General features: G+C 37.8%; 1 protein-coding gene and 1 long non-coding RNA gene across 5 annotated transcripts in view; both read right to left on the bottom strand.

Moving 5' to 3' along the window:
- LOC127423534 (protein FAM53B-like) overlaps positions 1-14,033 on the bottom strand; it is a 34,034-nt gene extending 20,001 nt beyond the window's left edge. For 2 of the 4 annotated variants that reach the window (XM_051667920.1, XM_051667924.1), the window contains exon 1: positions 13,913-14,033. The gene's annotated coding sequence lies outside the window, so the exon portion shown is untranslated. Of the gene's footprint in view, positions 1-10,588; positions 10,644-13,912 lie in introns of all 4 variants that reach the window. The other 2 variants (XM_051667921.1, XM_051667923.1) reach the window with 2 other exon arrangements.
- Positions 14,034-16,486: 2,453 nt separating this feature from the next.
- LOC127423569 (uncharacterized) lies at positions 16,487-20,521 on the bottom strand. The gene is made up of 4 exons (XR_007894337.1): positions 19,239-20,521; positions 18,984-19,150; positions 17,168-17,289; positions 16,487-17,053 (listed from the first exon to the last, which is right to left on the bottom strand). It is a non-coding gene; the product is annotated as an uncharacterized LOC127423569 (long non-coding RNA).
- Between the last annotated feature and the right edge of the window lie 275 nt (positions 20,522-20,796).

Raw genomic sequence — 20,796 nt, 5'->3', positions numbered from 1 at the left:
TCTTATCACAATTGTACAGAGTGGTTATCTGAGTTACTGTAGACTTTGTCAGTTCAAACCAGTCTGGCCATTCTCTGTTGACCTCTCTCATCAACAAGGTGTTTCCATCCACAGAACTGTCGCTCACTGGATGTTTTTGGCACCATTCTGAGTAAATTCTAGAGACTGTTGTGTGTGAAAATCCCAGAAATACTCAAACCCGCCCATCTGGCACCATCAATCATCCGTCCACACTGCCATTTTCAAAAGTTTTCCCAAAGTTGCTCGTCCAAACTGAAACATCTGAAAATGCTGAAATCCCCTTACTGCGCATGCAGAAAAAACATAAGTGTGGCCCTGCATCATTTCCATGTACGGTCTGAAACACAATTCGCTTGACAAAAACATCATCTCCGTGTGAACGGAAGGCAACAACATAGTGAAAAAGATGCATTTTTTAAATGAAAATGTATTAGTGTGGACATGGACTAATTAAACTGCCGCTGTCTAGTATGTCATTAATATTAATCAAACAAAAATAACAAGAAAATGAGAAAACCACTCACTGCTCTTGGCTGGCTTTAAAAAAATATTAGCCTAATGTATTATAATTAGGGCTGTCAATCGATTACAAATTATACTTGAATTAATTGCATGACATGCTCATTAATTAATTGAATTAATCATAATTATAGCATACAGTATATCATAATTGCTAAGAAAGGCCCCCAAATAAAGATAATTCATATAATGCATCGTAAATATTTATAAATATAATATGTAGGGCAGATTGAAATTCAGTTTGAAATAAATTGCATTATTGTGTTTGATGAATAAAGCATTGATTAAACAATACAAAAGGTGTCAATATATTGTTTGTTTTATGATATCAATTGGTGTGTAGCTTGTAGTGTAACTACTATCTCTGAAGTGTAGCTTTTAGCTTAGTTTAACTCATTTTCTGTTGAGTAGTTATTAGCTTAGCCACATTTTTGGAGTAGCTTGCCAACACTGATTGTTATTAGGAACAACAGGGGTCAGTGGAAAATAAAGCTCAGTAATTTAAAGTAGAGTCAAGGTAAACACATCATATTTGTTTCATGAATAAAAAACACTATTTTACAACATAGAGCATGTTTGTTGTTGTTGTTTAAACAAATACAATTATTATTCTGCTTTTAAGATATGAGCAAACAGGCTCTTCAAAGACACTGTTCCTTATAAACCCACATGAAAAGAAAGTTATATTTCTGGATTATAATTACAGACAGAGCATTAAATCTTCTTTGAGCTCAAGAAGCTTTTAAATATTTTCATTTAATGTGTTTATCAGCAGTTTTTATTCATTTATCTTTGTGAGCATCACTCAGACAGTGTCCTATATATCATATAACTTTCTTTTCATGTGGGTTTATAAGGAACAGTGTCTTTGAAGAGCCTGTTTGCTCATATCTTAAAAGCAGAATAATAATTGTATTTGTTCAAACAACAACAAACATGCTCTATGTTGTAAAATATAGTGTTTTTTATTCATGAAACAAATATGATGTGTTTACCTTGACTCTACTTTAAAATTATTGAGGTTTATTTTCCACTAACCCCTGTTGTTCCTAATAACCCATTGAAGCTCGTATTAAACTGAACTCCTCATCACCTCCACATACTCGATCTGTTTTCACTGCAGGGAGAAAATGAACAGGCAAAGAAAAGAATTATAAGGACTTTCAGATTCAGAAATTAAATATTTCATTTACTGGTTATGATGTGTGAGGTCTAAATCTAAATATCTTAATCAAAATTGAGGTGTTTATTAGAGCCCGACCGATATGGGATTTTTGAGACCGATACCGATTTTACAGGGGGAAAATTCACCGATTACCGATATGATGTCCGATATAGTTAATTTCTGAGCTGGAATGAGAACAGATCTTTTCTATGTGGATTGTGCACCGATTTTGCACCGATATGACTATGGTACTCAGAAGGCTGCTTTCTTATTTTTATCAAAGAATATTTGACATTTAAATAAAGAATAAATTAAAATGATAGCTAAATAAAAATCAGTACTGTATGTTTAGTGTCAGTCAATTGCTGACCATTTAAATAAAGAATAAAAATAAAATAAATAGTTAAACATCAGTACTGTTTAATATCAGTCAGTTGCTGACTATTTTAATTCTGCCAGTCAGTTATTGGCAGGTTGTAAAACAAGAAGCATTTACACCTGCGGAGACGAGAGATAAACAGCGGCAGCGGTGTTACACCGTATTCTGCTATACAAATTCAGGGGAAACTTTCAACGGTGGAAAACCAGACTTCTAAATATTACATTTTATAAATGCAATGACTGGAATTGTTCAGTTGAAGGGGGTACCAAACTGTGAATCCTGAACAAAACAGTTTGCTTCCTCTTCAGCTGACAAGCAATGAAAGTAGCTGCATGATTAGCTAGTTAGCTATAAGCTCGTTGTCACTGAGAGTAAAAGATGGACTTTATTTACTTTCCAGTATTGCATCTTACCAACTAGGTAACAACGTAGCGTGAAATCAACACTCAACAGACACAATACACCACCGCACCGTTGTCTGCTGAGCTGCAAAAAGATGTTCTGATGTTTACCTTTCAATCATTACTGACTGCACTGACAAACTATAGCTGGCTAACAGCAAACAGATGTGATGAACATGAGTGACATGGTTGTCAGGGACAGGGTTAATGTTATATTAGTTATATTGAAAAGGGAAAATGATGGAGTCATTTACCGAGAAGACACCGTTTAACTCCGCACCGCTTAACTCCGCACCACTCGCACAACTCCGCTTAACACCGCACAACTCCGCACCGCTCGCACAACTCCGCTTAACACCGCACAACTCCGCTTAACACCGCACAACTCAGCACCGCTCGCACAACTCAGCACCGCTCGCACAACTCAGCACCACTCGCACAACTCAGCACCACTCAGCCAACTCCGCACCGCTTAACTCCGCACCGCTTAACTCCGCACCGCTTAACTCCGCACCGCTTAACTCCGCACCGCTTAACTCCGCACAACTCTGCACCGCTTGACACTGCACCACTCGCACAACTCCGCACTGCTTGACACTGCACCGCTCGCACAACTCCGCACCGCTCGCACAACTCCGCACTGTCTGCAGAACTACCGGCAGCTCAGCTCTGTAAACAATGGAGTCAGAGCGCACTCTGCTGGACAAACTACATTATGACACCAATTATAAAATCACCCCAAGCATTGTTTTCTGCATTATGTTCTGAAAAAACAAAAAAAGTTTCATACGCCGATACTGATATATCGATAAATCGGTCGGGCATTAGTGTTTATTTTTAAAAGCATAGTGGGCTTAAGATCTCATGTGGCTTCAATGGTACACATGTTCCTTAAAGCCCACTCCAGACTTTTCACGTTTGCAGTTAAAGTAACTTAATTTTGTCAGTTTATCACAAAACATAACGTGAATGTTTAGATGAGAGATTCATCTTTGATTTAATACTTTATTGGAAGGCTGTTAACATTTATATAAGAAAACATGTAAAACTTAGATTTGGGTGGGCTTAATTGGGTCACTTCCCCTATTAGATGCGGACAAAAAAAATGAGCGTCACGTCATTGACCCAGGAATATTGCGATTAATTGCGTTCATTTTTTAACATGTTATTTTCTAATATAATTAAATCACACTGAAGCTCTAGTTTTTATTAATTTTTCTTCCTTTTACAAATAAATATATAAAATAAAAACAGTCAGAATACAACATTAGATCGTATGAAGAGAATAACAGAGGTCATGAAATCACAAGGAAGACTCTGGCACATAAACTGAAACGGAGACTTGAGCTCAAGAGATGAATGATGTTTCCGCCACGAGCAGCAAACTGATGAATTCTTCACTGACAGTGTGTGATTGAGGCGCAGGCATAATTCATGCCTCACTCTTCTCTCGTAAATCATTAGCTTCTGGCACGTGAAAGACTTCGTCCTCGTGCAAATTATAGTCACTGAGCCACAGAGACAAACGGGATAAAAAAGGCCCAGAAAACATGACGAGGCCATTGAGAGAATCACAAAATAAAGATCTGAATGTGTGGGAAAGATTCAGAGATCCAGGAAAGGAAAGTTTATCACTATAAAAACACTGAAGATTACGGGGAGATGAAAGAGAAACTTGAGGGCTGAATGGGTCGACACAGCCCCTTTTCAAGGGTGTTTTGGGTGAACTTTGTCATGCTGAATGCTGTGAACACACCCATGAAAGCTAACGTTACAAACCCCCCCGATATTCCCAGAGTTCTGCTCATTCTGCACATAAATCTTCTAAAAACCACAAGCATGAATAGAAAACCCCTCCAGAAAAGGGCAAAACCACAGCACTCCATTTAGCGCTCGCCCGTCGTTGCTCACGGTGAGGATTCGCAGTGAACCAATTAGTCATGTGAGCTCTCTTCACGGTTCAGGCCAAACCAAACTCGAGAGGCGCGGCCGCGGGCCGTTTATGAGGTCGGCCAACACTGTGGCAGTTCCAATTGTGAAACACACATAAAAATAAAGGTCAACACCAAGCAAACAGCAAGAGGAGAGTTTATAGGCCTTCCGAGCGCGTTCATATGCGAATGTGCTGCCAAACCGATTTGATAGCTTACACAATAGCAGCGTAAAGGACACGGGGACGAGGAAAGGGGAAGAATGTTCACCAAACGCTTTCATGAGATGCATCAGCTCGACCACTTAACATAAACACAATGACTTCTTAAAACATCCGTTTTCACTGGAGAAAACCTCACATTCACTCGACTACATACCTGCGACTGCTAACAAACGTGAGACAAAAGAAGAGCTTACTTCTTTGTACGTTCATGTGGAAACGGGCCGTTTAATTTCCTGATTCGATTCCGATTCATTTCTGTCACAATGTCTATTTTGCTTATATATAAGAGAGATTCTCTCTCAGCTAATGCCCTTACTGTAAAGGAACCTTCTAGGTTTAATATGAAAATATACATTTTACCAATTATATTTTGTCATTCGTTTTTCATCAAATTGGTCACATTTTAGCTTTTGATAAATGTTCAAATTCAGTCTTATTCCATCAATTAATGTCTTCAAATTGCATATATTATGTTGCATATATATTTTTGTAACATTTTTATTATTTACTTGCATAATTGGTACTATTTACAAGTTTTACATTGATATGAAGAACATGTTTAATCGGTACTGTCTCTTTAAGACCAGCCATTAGCCATTAAGCGCATATAACGAGAGAAGACGTGCGTGGTTTCTTGCATGTGTGATTAGAATTAAACGTTTCTTTGTTGTTGTTTTTGATCAACAACTGACTGTAAAGATCAGAAAGGATATTAAAGAGACATTATTCAATGACAAATGCATTGTGTGGATCTCATCCAAACTTTTACTCTCAACACGCAGTGAAAGGACCTCTGTGCTAATAACTTCATCTCCACTAGATTACTCAATCACTGTTGAGTGAAACATGAACATTTACTAGCCAGTGGACAATCATAGACATTTTTAGTTGCATAACATGAGATTTAATTGCACATGTGAGTGATGTACTTGCATTAGAGAGGGTTACCACATAGAGTGAAAGATCAATCTTGGGATTTAAGAATCGCTATTGAGATTGTTTAAATCAAGATCGTGATGCATCGGAAAATCAATATTTTTACCCAACCCTGGTCACCACATATAATAAACAGTAGCACAGGGTGTGAAATTAGCACCCACCACTCGCCAAATGCGACGAGGCTGAATCCAGCTCCTTATTCACAAGCTCCTCGTTCAAATGCAGGTATTTCATGAGCGGGTAATTTTGCTCATTTACCCGCAACAGTGGTGGGCGACCTGTAAGATGTCTCGGAGTGACACATGACAAGAAATGCTGTAAAACACAAAGACTTGAAGAAACACACTATTATATTTTTAACAGACAAAAGAAAGCCGTAATTCCCATGTCTGTTTTGATGGCGTGCAGCGAGAACATGTCTCGTGGAACACACATGCATGTAAAGACTTCACTCTTTTCTTGGTTTCATCCGTCTTAAAAACAGTTTGCAAAAATAGTGTCGCCTATGAGAATGCTGAAAATGACCTCAGACCATCTCAGGAGGTGCTGTGAGTTTAGTGTGCTTTACTTCCACGGAAACGTTTGCATTTACGCATTGTGAACGCAACTCTGCAGGTTAGCTCAAATATATCTTTGTATTAGGGCTGCACAATTAAAGCTAGGGTGTGTCATCCAGAGAGGCTAGCAGTTAGCAAGCTAGCTTTGAAAGCATAGAGCCCGCCCTCGCTTCAGAGGTGTCTCCAAAGCCACGCCCCCTCTATCACACATGAACACACACGAACACACACACACACACACGAGCTAAATACTTCATTACATTAACAAAATATATAAAAAACAAATCAAACCATGTAATTATCCGTCCAAAAGAAGAACAGCAACCATGGCATCATTTTTCAGACACTTTGAGTCCCGCAGTTGCCTCCAGCGTGGAAAAGCAACGCCAATGTTAATTCTGCTTTTAGCACGCTCTTGATCCAGATGTTTTTTCGTTGTAGAAGTTTCTAACGTGGTCTTTCTTTTATTGTTTCCTTTTACTGGTGGTTCAGGAGGAATATAAGGTAGCTGCGGTTCGCCTTCCATTCTCGCGCTCACTCCGCACAGTGTCAAGGAACCCGCGCTGATGACGTGTGATTGTCTGCGCAACGGTATGCAAATATAGATTGACAGACAGGAAGGACATCCTATCATTACATTCGGACCGAATGCAATGATTGGTCGATAATTTTTTAATCCTGTCCCTTCCATAGAATACACACATATACATATATACATATATATATATTTTTTTTTTTACATTTAGACCACTTAAATTATTGGTTGTTATCAGGATGCGAAGAGACCTTCAACCAGTATAACAAAACATTTTTCTGGAAAAGATTGCACACCCTAGCTTTAATCGAAATAAAATCGAAATCACGATATGACATTGTGCAATTATTAAATCGCAAATGGATGCGATTTAAATAAATAAATTGTCTTCTCGCTTCAAAGTTTATTTGCGCTGCTCTGTCCAGTCTATATTAAGTTAGAGCATTATTGCAGTGTTTTCAGAGCGGTTCTGTACTCCACAACTCATTCTTAGAGTAACAGAAGTGCTCAGAGTTCAGGTCCGTTTGCTTATGTGCTAAACGCTTTACACCGGCACGTCCCTCGTGAAGCGGTTTTTATAATCATCTGCAGTAGCAGCCTCACGTTCTCCGCCAGGCACAGGTGTCATAATAATATTGTGAAATACAAGATGGGGTTTAATTCAAACATCTTTATTAAATGATAACTGAGAAAACAGCATTAACAGTAGCACCTGTAGGGTCCTGAAACATGTGCTCTTCCTCCATTCTCCCGTCATCTGTTTACCTCGCGAGAGAGTGTGTGTGTCGCCATTATTACACTCCCAGCGGCAACAAGTAAAAGCAGAACTAATATTACCAAAATCCAACAAAATGAAAAGGAACGTACATATAATAAATCTATATAAAACAATAAGATACTTTAATATACTGCATTGCTAAATGAAATAATAAAATAATGAATACAAATAATTACATGAAATGGTGACAAACTAACCAAAACGTTCACTTTCAACTTTAGTTTGACAACTTTAGTTTCGTTCTTTAGGACTATCTTATACACAGTAGAGAACAGTTTGTATACGCTACTTGTTTTTAAGAGTAGAGAGTAAAATGGACTATTTTGTGTTTATTTAATTATTCAAATCAACAAACAGTATTTTTGACAGCACAGACTAGGCAACAACTATGGAAACGGTAATTCAGTTAACAGTGACGTTGAGCAGAAAGCGTACATATAACCAGTTTTGACAGAGCTGCTCATAAAAAGTTGCATGATCAGCATCGGACGATTAAATAGAAATTAAAAATAAATAAAAATGGAGATCGGTATCGGATGTTACAATCCTGACTGCAGCATCCCTAATATTAAAGTTGACTGGGTTTCAAAAACTAATCATGGTAATTAATGGGCCGTGACTCTATCACAAAATGGACAAACACTGCTACACAGTGGATGGGTACAATTTGAATATGAAGAAGACTTGAATATGTTTTTTCTTTGTTTCACTGTTTATATATATTTATTTGTTTGTGGGAGAATAAAAAGGTCTCAGTTTGGTTCTTTTTAAGAGGACTCAAGTGTGAAAACCCCAGTAGCCTTTTGGTATGTGAAAAACATTACCTTTTATTTTTTTTGGTCTATCGTAATCGCAATATTTTTCAAAATAATCGCAATATGACTTTTTGTCCAAATCGCACAGCCCTACTTTGTATTAAAGAAACAAATACGAAAGCGATTAAATCATAAAACAAGGCCACCTAAACCTAAAATTGAATTCTATTTTAAGTCAGAATTAACTGTATTAATCAAACGCAATAGAAACGATAAGAACACACATTTGACAGCATTGTTTTGGGAACACAAGGGAATTTATTAGGTTTACACCTAATATAAAAACTGGTGTTTTCTATTCGTTTAAAAACAGACCAAGTAACAAACTGTTGTAGCCGTTTTATGAAAGTGGAAATTATGTGGGTTGTGTTGACCTTTCTATAGATAATGGTTTATTTACATTTCAATTATTATTATTATCATCCTTACATTTATAATTGTCTTTAGCTCTTAATTTGTAGGCTATTAGTAATTTCCCACCTGTTGTCATAGACGGATTCTTTCGTAATGGCAAATGGGGCTGTTGCAGTTATTTTGATTGCTTTTTCCATTTCATTTAAAGTGCAATTTGAAATTGAACAATGTCTTTTGTTTAAGTTTTTCCTATTTCAATAAATAAATGTAATTTTTGAAGCATTCACCGACCCTTGGCAGGGGGATTGACGATGTAATTGGATATCGCAATATTTTTTCCATAAAATATTTTCTGCATATCGCCCAGCCCTACTGTGTTCTTAACGTATTTAATAAGGGAATTAACTACAATCCCATGAATCCCATTGCGAATGATGTAATCGAATTAAAAACAATGAAAACATTTTAAACTATTGATTTAAAGTTGTTAATTATAAGTAAAGAAACAATGTATTTGAATTTCATAGCAAAAATATTCAGTTATATACAAATATACAAGTAGGTTGAGTGTGTAGGGATTGCGTCATTCACAGTGCATCATGGAAGTGGGCGGTCACTGTAGAGCTCTTTTAGTGCACTTTGTTCGGCGTGATTCTGATTGGTGGATCTTTCTCTGCTGGATCATGAGTAGTGTAATTCTTCCTCTATTAAACACTATTTTTAAAAATGACAATACCGCATACATTTCTGTAAAAACTGCTCTGGACTTGAAATTACGCCGTCTGATGGCTTCAAAAGAACCATATACCATCGTTTAAGAACGGCGGAGCTCATGGTAAGTCTGTCTTCAAAGGTTTACAAGTTATAACTAAAAATAGAAAGGATTTTTTTTAACTTTTGGAACCCCTGAATGTTGTGCTGTATTAGTTACAGGACACAAGAACCAATGGTGTTTAGAATCATTGATGTCAAACACTTCATATTTTAATATATATGAACACAAATTAGATTTGAGGGCTACAGTGGAAGGGAAGATTTTCAGTGAATCATGACTTAAATTCTTCTGCTATCGCAGTTTCAGAAGACTTGGAAAATTGTGCAGACAAGTCCAATGGACTGACTACATCGTACTTAAAGACTTATTTTACAGCTGAAACGTAAAAGAATCGTCCTTTTGGCGCTTGTTCACAGTTGTTTTGGTCGACCTCAGGTGATTCATGATCTTATGAAGAACTTCCTTCTCAGAGCCTGGTGTCGACATTGAATCAAAAAACAGAACTAACCATCTACAACTGAAAATTAACAAGCTCATAAAAAACATAAAATCTTTATTGACCATGTGATTCATGATGGGAACTTCCACTGTCATGCGTGTTTACGGTGGCATCTATATTGTGACCTAGTTCACAGAACACAACTGCTGCAAGACACGGGCAGCATGTGCAGTCACACGAGGGTTGTGAGAGCGTTCACGAGTCCAAAGGCCCTTCAGCTGATCAAACTCTACAGACTGCCATCAACTGTTAATGTATTCTTCTGAAAACAACAGATGGTGAAAAAAAAGTGGAATACACAAATGTGATAAGCGAAGGATTTTCAAACACTGTCTGAAACAACAGAATATTTTGTAAATGTTCACTTGATCAATTATGTAAATGTCCAACCAACCTCTTGGGTCAAAGAAAAAGCAGTTTATTGTGTACAACCTGTTTGGTGTTCTCTTCGATGTCTAACAATAATAAAATGACGTTTATCACCCAGATACACCCAACTATTCACCACCACAAACATGATCCTAAACAATTCTCTACAATAGGAAATGAATTTGCCCTGGGAAATGTTGCCGTGTTCCTGAGACAACACTGAACACACACACACACACCTCTGTAAACACGACTAATCAACGTTTTTCAATAACGTGAAAGAAACAAACCCTCAGCCGGCCGGTTTGGTTGGAACACACTAACCTTTCATTGCATGTTCTGCACACGGGCTGCTCGCCAGTTCAGCGGAAAATGACTGCTTGAGGTTAGAAACACACACACACACACACACACACACACACACACACACACACATTTACAACATGGAAGAAAAACTGGCTTCCCCAAGAACTGATTCTTGTCACAATTCTTCAGTGCATTACACGAGATTTACAGCCAAAACATTTAAAAAACAACTCAAAAGAAGAATCCATTACGACTGCACTAACAACATAAGCAGCATGTTATTCACTGCCTATATATTATCTTTCTGTTACTGCAGTAAAACTGTGATGACTGCAGCTCAACGCAAAACTTTCATGCGAGTTTCCTCTGTGCAGTTGATATGAACCATTTGCATGATCTGATCAGAAGCAACATGCTCATGCTGTCCTGGAAACTAGATAAAGAGAGAAAATCTACACTAAAGGGAAGAATGTAGGGCTGGGAAATGTAACGCGTTCATTTCTGCGATTCATTGTTCGCGGTTTAATGTGTTAAAAAAATGAACGCAACTAATGTAGTATCTGGGGGTTTTTTCACTTCCAGAAACATCACTCATGTACGGAGCCACTTAGAGGACAGAGAGGGAATTTTTTTTAAAATAGTCTTGCGTTCCCTCGCAATACGTTTGGCGGTCCCTCGCAATACGTTTGGCGGTCCCTCGCAATACAGGTCCCTCGCAATACGTTTGGCGGTCCCTCGTAATAGTTTGGCGGTCCCTCGCAATACGTTTGCCGGTCCCTCGCAATACGTTTTGCGTAGTGATTGACCAATATGGGTTTTTTAATAGCCGATGCGATATCCAGAAAGCAGGGTGGCCGCTAGGCCGATACAATGCCAATATATCACACAATTTAATATAGTAAATAACAAACATAAAACTGCTAAAAAAAAAAAAGTGCTTATTTAGCACTATATTTACTCAATTTCACACAAAACTAAAAAATATTGTATTTTAAATGGTACATAGCAGTTTCTTCTGATTTCTGTTTAGTCAAATTTGAGTATTTTCACATGAAGAAATTGTAAATAACAGTACACACAGTAGTCCAGCAACCATTGATGGCATGTGCGCATTAACGATCGCATTTTCTTAAAAACTACCAAATCAAACCAACTGTACATACAGTGAATAAGTAATTTTCTTATTGCACATGTGAAACACTTTTACTTTGAAGTTGCACTCACGCTCTCGTGTGGATCCAGCGAGCAGCAATCTCCTGACAGTTTAAAACGACCTGGATCACCTGCTTGGATTGTGGATTGGATTGACCATCATGATTTGTGAATCAGAGGAACTTTTGATCCTGATCCTGAAGTTTTTGATTCTGGCTGATAGAATACGCGCTTCAGAGGAAGATATTAGATGAGCGATTGAAGGGAAGAAAACGCTAGATTTTCATGAATTACATCTGTTTAAACAAGATATCTGCATATTTGCAGACGGTATATGATATTAGTTTTATTGATATTTGCATTTTTATCATTAGACAAGACAGTTAAAAGTTACAGGGAACTGTTGAGGAGAGAGAGGGAGAATGAAACAGACGAGCACTTTAACATTATGAGCTCAAATGCATCTGTCGCGGTTCTGATATGCGGACCGCTTAAATGACACAGTGTTGCACACCGGTCTATTACTGTAGTAACAAGATGGCACAATAACAACAAAACGAACCGTGACTGGTAGTTAACATGTTTTGGTCGCTTCACATGCAAGCAGGCGATTCTCAGCACCCTCAAACAAATTGGCCAAAGGGGACAATTTATCGGCCAATGCGATAATTAAATTCAGAATATCGGCCGGTTTAGCAGCTCCTTCGCAATAGTTTGCATTCCCTAGTAATACATTTACCATGGTTTTACTAAAATAAACATATTTTAACCTTGATATTCATAGTAATAAGTTTGTTTGTAGCTAAATAATCCCTCGCAATAGTTTTGCGTTCCCTCACAGTGTGTTCCATTGCAATAATAAATAAATAAATGGTTAGCCTACAATTATAGTTACTACAATATTACTATAGAAAAAAACATGTTTTCTGCCAAAAACTAATGGTTACTACAGTCTACAATATCAGCAGCACTTTATTATAAGGTTACATTTGTTAACATTAGAAAATGCATTAAGTATCATGAACCTAAAAAGAACAACAGATTTTTTAGTGTTTATTCATCTTTATTAATTTTAGTTAATAAAAATACAATCGTTCATTGTTAGTTTGTTAGTTCATAGTACATTAATGTTAACATATACAACTTTTGATTTTAAAAATGTGTCAGCATATGTTGAAATTAACATTACCCAAAATTAATAAACGCTGTAAAAGTATTATTCATTGTTAATTAATGTTAACTAATGTTGTTAACTATGTAACCTTATTTTAAAATGTTGCCACAATATAACTATAATACAACTATAGGTAAACTATGGTATTTGCATATTTATATCTGTATGTATAGTGTCTAAAAATGCACTGTAAATGGTATAAATCTTTGGTACAAGTTTATTTATACAAAACATAAAATAGGTGGACATTCTGTAATTAAAAGTTGGGCAAAATCTAGCGTTTTCGACAGGATCAAACGGGCAGATTCAATTTATATCAAACTTTATTGGCAAGAGAAACTTAACTATACCTATAAAATGTGTCTAATTAACGTAACTGCAAAAAACTGAATATTTGAGCATATAATAAATAATTTCTGGCAAGATCTTTGAGATACAGTATAAAGTAAATATATTTATTATTGTATTCTAATGTACCACGATTAATCGCAATTAGTCACAGGATACGTGCGATTAATTAGTAAAAATAATTAAATCAATTCACAGGCCTAAGTCACAACGTATAAGAATACAACAAAAAAAATGTAGTACTCCAATAATACTCTTCACTGAACACACAAATAATACTCTCATGTTTGGAGTTTATATAAGTATTTAATGATGTTACACAGAGCTGAAAAGTCTCTCAGAGAAACTTCTATCGACAGTTTGAGTTAAAGTGTTTCTTCCTCAACTTTTATACTCAGTTTGAGCTTAATAGAGTTTCTAATTTAACTTTTATCGTGAGTTTGTGTTGAATAGAGTTTAACTGACTTTTTATTCGGTGAGTGTTGGGAACAAAAGCTGCTAAGCGTCGCGCGAGTACAGCGGGAAACAAACACAAACACACACACACACACACACACACACACACACACACACACACACACACACACACACACACACACACACACACAGCAGCCCGCGGTAATACTAATACACCACAAACATACTCTGATATACTCCAGTATACTCACGAGAGAGAGAGCGGCGCGTCTCCTCGCGCGGGCCGATCAGTGGAAGCAGCAGCTCAGATCATCTTCATCTCCGCCGCCGCTTCAACAGCCGGACAGAAACACAGACACAGAGTGGCGGGGGGACGCGGAACCAAAGTACAACCCAAAACACACACGCAAATACACATTTAACACCTTCAACTGAGAGAGATGATGATGATAACTATAAATAAAGAAACATATCGGTCATAATTCTTTACAAAAATAGAAGCAGTTTGATGATAACTTAAGATTAAAAGTCTGAGTTCTCCCCCGTCTGAATGGAATCGCCCACCACACTCAACACAACATAACACAGGAAAGAGAGAAAACATTCCAACAAGAGACTTGAGACACACCTGACACCTGCGGAGCTGCAGTTCTGCATCTCATTTGTACTTTTTCACCTAATTATGTGTATTTTATATATATCTTAAATAAACTTTAATGAAGGGGAAGGGTAGTAAACTCATGAATAAGCCTAGTACACGATAGGTACAAATGAGAAGTGCACACTTAAAAAAATAAAAGAAATATGTTTAAAAAGGTGTAAGAGTTAAAAAGTACAGTGATAGTATAAAATGTGATACCATAGTACTTTAACCCTTCTGCAACCTTTTTGTCTTTTTCATTTTTGTTTTTTGATCAAAACGGCACTCATTTTGCCAAAGGTGTGTATTTTTTGTGGAAGTTTGATATTTCAACCTCAGTTCCTATAATACATCTATAATACACTGTGTACACAAAATAGTTACACTCAGAACCTTCAGGACAAAAATGTCCCCATTGAATCCCATTAAAACTGCAATATTTGATCCCAGTGCCATTAAAGCATAAAATCATGAATTCTATGATATTATGCTTTCATTCCGGAGCCCTGGCTTCAAAATCTATTTATTTTTATATTTTCCACCAGATGGCGCCATTTTTCTCATGTTTAGCCTATGGAGCAAATACAAGCTTTTTCCCTATTTTCTGTTTGCTGTATTATAGAGCACTGCAGGACAACTGAATAAATGATGCAGCTAAGGGGGCCTGGGTAGCTCATCGAGTACTGACACTCAGTAGCGGTTCTAGCTTGTATGGCACCCTGGGCAAAACCCGCTTCAACACGCCCCCAAAGTTGTTGACCGAGGGGGGGAGGCTTTGGTGGTGATTGTAAATGAGAACGTCGCCGAAGTTGTTGACCGGGATGCCACCCTGGGCAACTGCCCATGTCGCCCATGCCTACATCCGCCACTGTTGATGCTGACTACCACCCCTGCAGTGGCGAGTCACACGGGGTAACCTCCTCGTGGTCGCAATTAAGGGTTCTCACACTCAATGGGGCGTGTGGTAAGTTGTGTGTGGATCGTGGAGAGTAGCATGAGCCTCCACATGCTGTGAGTCTCCGCGGTGTCATGCACAACGAGTCACGTGATAAGATGCGCGGATTGACGGTCTCAGAAGCGGAGGCAACTGAGACTTGTTCTCCACCACCCGGATTGAGGTGAGTAACCGCACCACCACGAGGACCTACTAAGTAGTGGGAATTGGGCATTCCAAATTGGGAAAAAATGGGATAATTTTTTTTTTTTTTTATGCAGCTAAAATTGTGTGTGTGTGTGTTGGTTTGGATGTCAGTGTGTGTTTTGAGAAATGTGTGTGTGTATATGTGTGTGTGTGTGTGTGTGTGTGTGTGTATGAATATTTGGTAGTTATGATCAGGACTGATGTTGTTTAAAAAATCGAAGTCAATGAAAGTGGAAAATAATATTAATTTTGTCCTCTAAGGACCTCTGAGTAACTTTTTTAAATTGACACACAAGGGTTAATAGATACCTTAATGCATAAGTGCCCAAACACGTGATATCACTATAGTTCTATGGTATTATCATGGTAGTTTGTGGAACTTTAGTATACCCTCTATTCATGCTAGATTTGTTGACGCAACAAAAACAGTTCTGTGTATTTAACATCAACATCAGTGATTCAGTGGAATTTATTATACACTTAATATAGTTACTGTATATAACTTAAGCTCATAAACGGTATTTCTATTGCACTTTATTAAGATGGCAACCGATTGAAACATTTAAATTGACTTAATATGCAATAAGATCTTTGTATTAATGAGTTTCATTATTAGAGGTAGACAGATATATCGGTTTTACCAATTAATCAGTGCCGATAGTTGCTTTTTGGAACTATCGGTTTCCGGCAGAAATCTGTTTACAGTTGCCAAAAGTTTTTTCATAATTTATTCATTTCAAAATAAGAGTGCCAAGTGTGTCCCATTTTATTCACCAAATCTTCTGGTTATTATTGGGATTTTGGTTGAACAAAAAACTGAATCTGGGATTTTATTCATTTTGGACTCTTTGTCTGTGCCCACCATAATAAATAGAAATTCACATTCTATAAATAAATTTGAAAAACTATCGGCCGATTAATCGGTTATCTGCCTATTCCTACCACCTTAGTTATCGGTATCTGCAAAATCCACTATCGGTTGACCTCTGTTCATTACACAACAAGACAAATAGCTCATGGGTCAGTGTGTTTGAGCCGGACACAATCACATTTAATGTCAGAGTCACAGGTCAGGATTATGTCACTGAACATCAGGTTGTTTTCAACGTTCACACATGAAAGCAGATTGATGAATTCATTATGAATTACTGTCATTCAAGTTTACATAGCTCAATAAGCTGTCAATCAAACAATAACTCTCAGCTAGTATTGTTATTTTAACTGGACAGGATTATAAGACATTTATAAGACGCTTATGATTCATGTTGTCTTGATAGTTTTGAGTAAGCTCTTCCTCTAGCCAAAAACACCCAACATCACCTCTAATATCTATGACAAAGATCTGAACATGCAAACCAGATGGTAAAACACAACAACATGCTGAATGAAGGGGGAATACTGTAACTAACTGTTGTTATTGGATAATTCCACACCCGGTGTGGTTAACTGAGTTTCAGTGTGTTGTGGAAAAAGACTCCTCATCCCTGAAGGACAGGAAACTTGTAGCACCATCTACAGGTCACACATGACAAATACTGAACAGTGGCTCCTCTCTGCTTGATCAGTTCCAGGAACCCAAAGATGGGATTGGTGAAGACCTGCAGGAGATATCTGTGAACACATGACCAGCAGAGAGACTGTATATCAGGCAAAAATATGATCAGTTATTAGTACTGTATTTCCACAGTAAACAGACAGCTGTTTGTGACATGGAGATGTTCAGACCGTTGGATGGGCGTGATCCAGCTGTCTGTGTCCGTACGGACGTCCGTGTCAAGGAGAATTCTGTACGGACTCAGTATGTGAGGGTCATGACCCGCCTCCACAATCTCCTGCCGTTTACATACCTGCAAACACACACACACACGTCAGATCATCAAGCCATTTCAAAATGTACTAACATGCAGGATATGAATTATAGATATCAACATTTCAATATTCACTAGTGAAAATGCTCATTTTGCACTCATAAAAACAACTTCAAATAGTAAAAAAAAAAAACCATAGTTCTTGATTTCTGTAACTGCATTTCTGTAACATTCACTCCTGTTTAAAACACATTTACAGATATTTATATATTCATTTCCTACTATCTGAAATTCCAGTTTGACTCATCAGCAGTGCACTTATTACTAATAAAAATGATCATTTGTGATATCAGTTATTATATAAATACAAATAAAATTTCTGATATTAACAATTGAATTACAACTAGTAAAAATGCTCATATTGGATGTTTGTAAATGTATTTCAATCCCTGCGTCCGAAACCGCGTACCATCACAGTATGTACAGTATTTGATGAAGGATGCACGGTAAAACGGTACGTTCTTTAGGAATGTCTGCGAGTAGTACGAGTAGATTTTGGACATATTTAATTCATACAGGGACGTGGGTATTGATCTGTGACCCGAATATATGACGTAACAACAACCAACTGTGTAAATAATTGTAACGCGGTTCAAGATGGGCAAGGAGGTGGCGGAAACCGGTAGAACAGTCAACATAACTTTAATGACATAAATCAATTTAAACAAACATAAACACACAGACACAACGGCTTCATGTGTCTCTCTCTCGAACTGGCGCCTCCGGCTCGTCTTTCCCCCCGTCGAACTTTCCTCTTTGTGTACATTTTTTATTTTAACACATATATCTAACACTAATTTACACATGGAGCCACATTGAGAGCCCCATATCTCTGGGATTAAACCATAGAGGGGCTTAAAAATAAAGATACAAAAAGTTACGTTTGTTCTGGACCAGACTTTAAAAGGATATTAAGATATCTTTAATATTTCTGGAGTTATAGACACTCAAACTTTGGAAAAACAACACAAAAAAAGGGCTTTTCCCCATTTTTGGACTCGCTCCATTGGCGTATAATGTAACAAGTGGTGCTGAAGTCAACTGATGTTAGTAATAGATCTACTGATCTCTGTGTACAAATACAATCAGGACACTGACACCTTTCTAAGGTTGTTTTTTATCTGTAGTTTTGCTCCAAAATCATAAGCGGAAATTGTCATTTTGATTACTCAGTAAATATTCCTACATGACATTTAATATTTTGGATTTCATCATCATTTATGTTTATATTTCTTCAGAAAAAAAATTCAGAAATTTGGTTGATTTGACATGGAACAACCCTATTGCTTGAACAATTTAAAGGGATAGTTCGCCCAAAAATGAAAATTGTATCTCACCCAAAATTACTGCATCACTTCTGAAGACATGGATTAAACCACTGGAGTCTTATGCATCACTTTTATGCTGCCTTTATGTGCTTTTTTGAGCTTCAACGTGCTGGTCACCATTCACTTGCATTGTATGGACCTACAGAGCTGAAAGATTCTTTAAAAATCTTCATTTGTGTTCAGCAGAAGAAAGAAAGTCATACACATCTGGGATGGCATAACTGTCATTCTTGGGTGAACTATCCCTTTAAAGAAGTTAATCTTCAAAGGGCAGAATTAAACAATACTCTCAAAAAAAAAAATCTGTATAATCTGAGAGCACAGTGCCATGAAACACTCCTGTACCTTGCTCAGGAAGAGATTCTGCGATCACAAACTTGCAGTCTGACTCTGTTGTATCTGTGAAGGGCAGTTTGATTCCAGACTCACTACATTTCCAGTATTTCATTGCAGTCAGTTGCAGCCCGATACCTTCATGTTTCAAAACGTATCCCTCCTCCACATCCTCATTCCTGCACACAGAGAGAGACATTCATGTGTTTGACATTACATGATTAAACTATTCCAAACAGATGATTGTATGATGAGACCGTATGATACCTGTTAATAAGGAACCTCTGGAAGCCAAGCGTGTGATGTGTGGAGTGCTTCTCCTGGGACAGGCGTATGTGATCCACCGGATAGTGCGCATGGGCTTCATATAGATTGCGAGGGAACGCAAACTATTGCGAGGGCATGCAAAACTATTGCAAAGGAACACAAATCCATTGCGAGGGCACGCAAACTACTGCGAAGGAATGCAAACTATTGCGAGGGAATGCAAATCTTGTTGTGAGGGAACGCAAACCACTGCGAGGGAATGTAAAACTTATTGCGAGGGAACGCAAAGCTTGTTGCGAAGGAATGCAAACTATTGCAAGGAAATGCAACTATTGCGAGGGAATGCAAATCTTACTGAGAGGGAACACAAACTGTTGCGAGGGAACACAAAACTTATTGCGAGGGAATGCAAACTATTGCGAGGAAACACAAACTATTATGAGGGAACACAAAACTTATTGCGAGGGAATGCAAATCTATTGCGAGGGAACCCAAATCTTGCGAGGGAACGCAAAGCTTGTTGTGAAGGAAAGCAAACTATTGTGAGGGAATGCAAATTTAATGCGAGGGAAAGCAAAGCTTGTTGCGAGGGAACGCAAATCTAACTGAGAGGGAACGAAAACTGTTGTGAGGGAACGTAAAACTTATTGCGAGGAAACGCAAACTATTACAAGGGAACACAACTTATTGTGAGGGAATGCAAACTATTGCGAGGGAAAGCAAAGCTTGTTGCGAGGAAACGCAAATCTGAGAGGGAACGCAAAACTTATTGCGAGGAAACGCAAACTATTACAAGGGAACGCAAACTATTACAAGGGAACACAACTTATTGCGAGGGAATGCAAACTATTATGAGGGAACGCAAATCTTACTGAGAGGGAACACAAACTGTTGCGAGGGAACGCAAAACTTATTGCGAGGGAATGCAAACTATTGCGAGGAAACACAAACTATTATGAGGGAACAAAACTTATTGCGAGGGAATGCAAATCTATTGCGAGGGAAAGCAAACTATTATGAGGGAACGCAAATCTTGCGAGAGAACACAAAGCTTGTTGTGAAGGAATGCAAATCTAATGCGAGGGAAAGCAAATCTGAGAGGGAACGAAAACTGTTGTGAGGGAACGCAAAACTTATTGCGAGAAAATGCAAACTATTGCAAGGGAACACAACTTATTGCGAGGAAACGCAAACTATTACGAGGGAACACAACTTATTGCGAGGAAACGCAAACTATTACAAGGGAACACAACTTATTGCGAGGAAACGCAAACTATTACGAGGGAACAACTTATTGCGAGGAAACGCAAACTATTACAAGGGAACACAACTTATTGCGAGGGAATGCAAACTATTACGAGGGAACAACTTATTGCGAGGGAACGCAAACTATTACAAGGGAACACAACTTATTGCGAGGAAACGCAAACTATTACAAGGGAACGCAACTTATTGCGAGGAAACGCAAACTATTACAAGGGAACACAACTTATTGCGAGGGAATGCAAACTATTGCGAGGGAACACAACTTATTGCGAGGAAACGCAAACTATTACGA

Source organism: Myxocyprinus asiaticus, chromosome 32 (genome assembly GCF_019703515.2).
Source record: "Myxocyprinus asiaticus isolate MX2 ecotype Aquarium Trade chromosome 32, UBuf_Myxa_2, whole genome shotgun sequence".
Classification (NCBI taxonomy): domain Eukaryota; kingdom Metazoa; phylum Chordata; class Actinopteri; order Cypriniformes; family Catostomidae; genus Myxocyprinus; species Myxocyprinus asiaticus.
The sequence above is the reverse complement of the archived record's forward strand: the minus strand, read 5'-3'. Positions and strand labels throughout refer to the sequence as shown.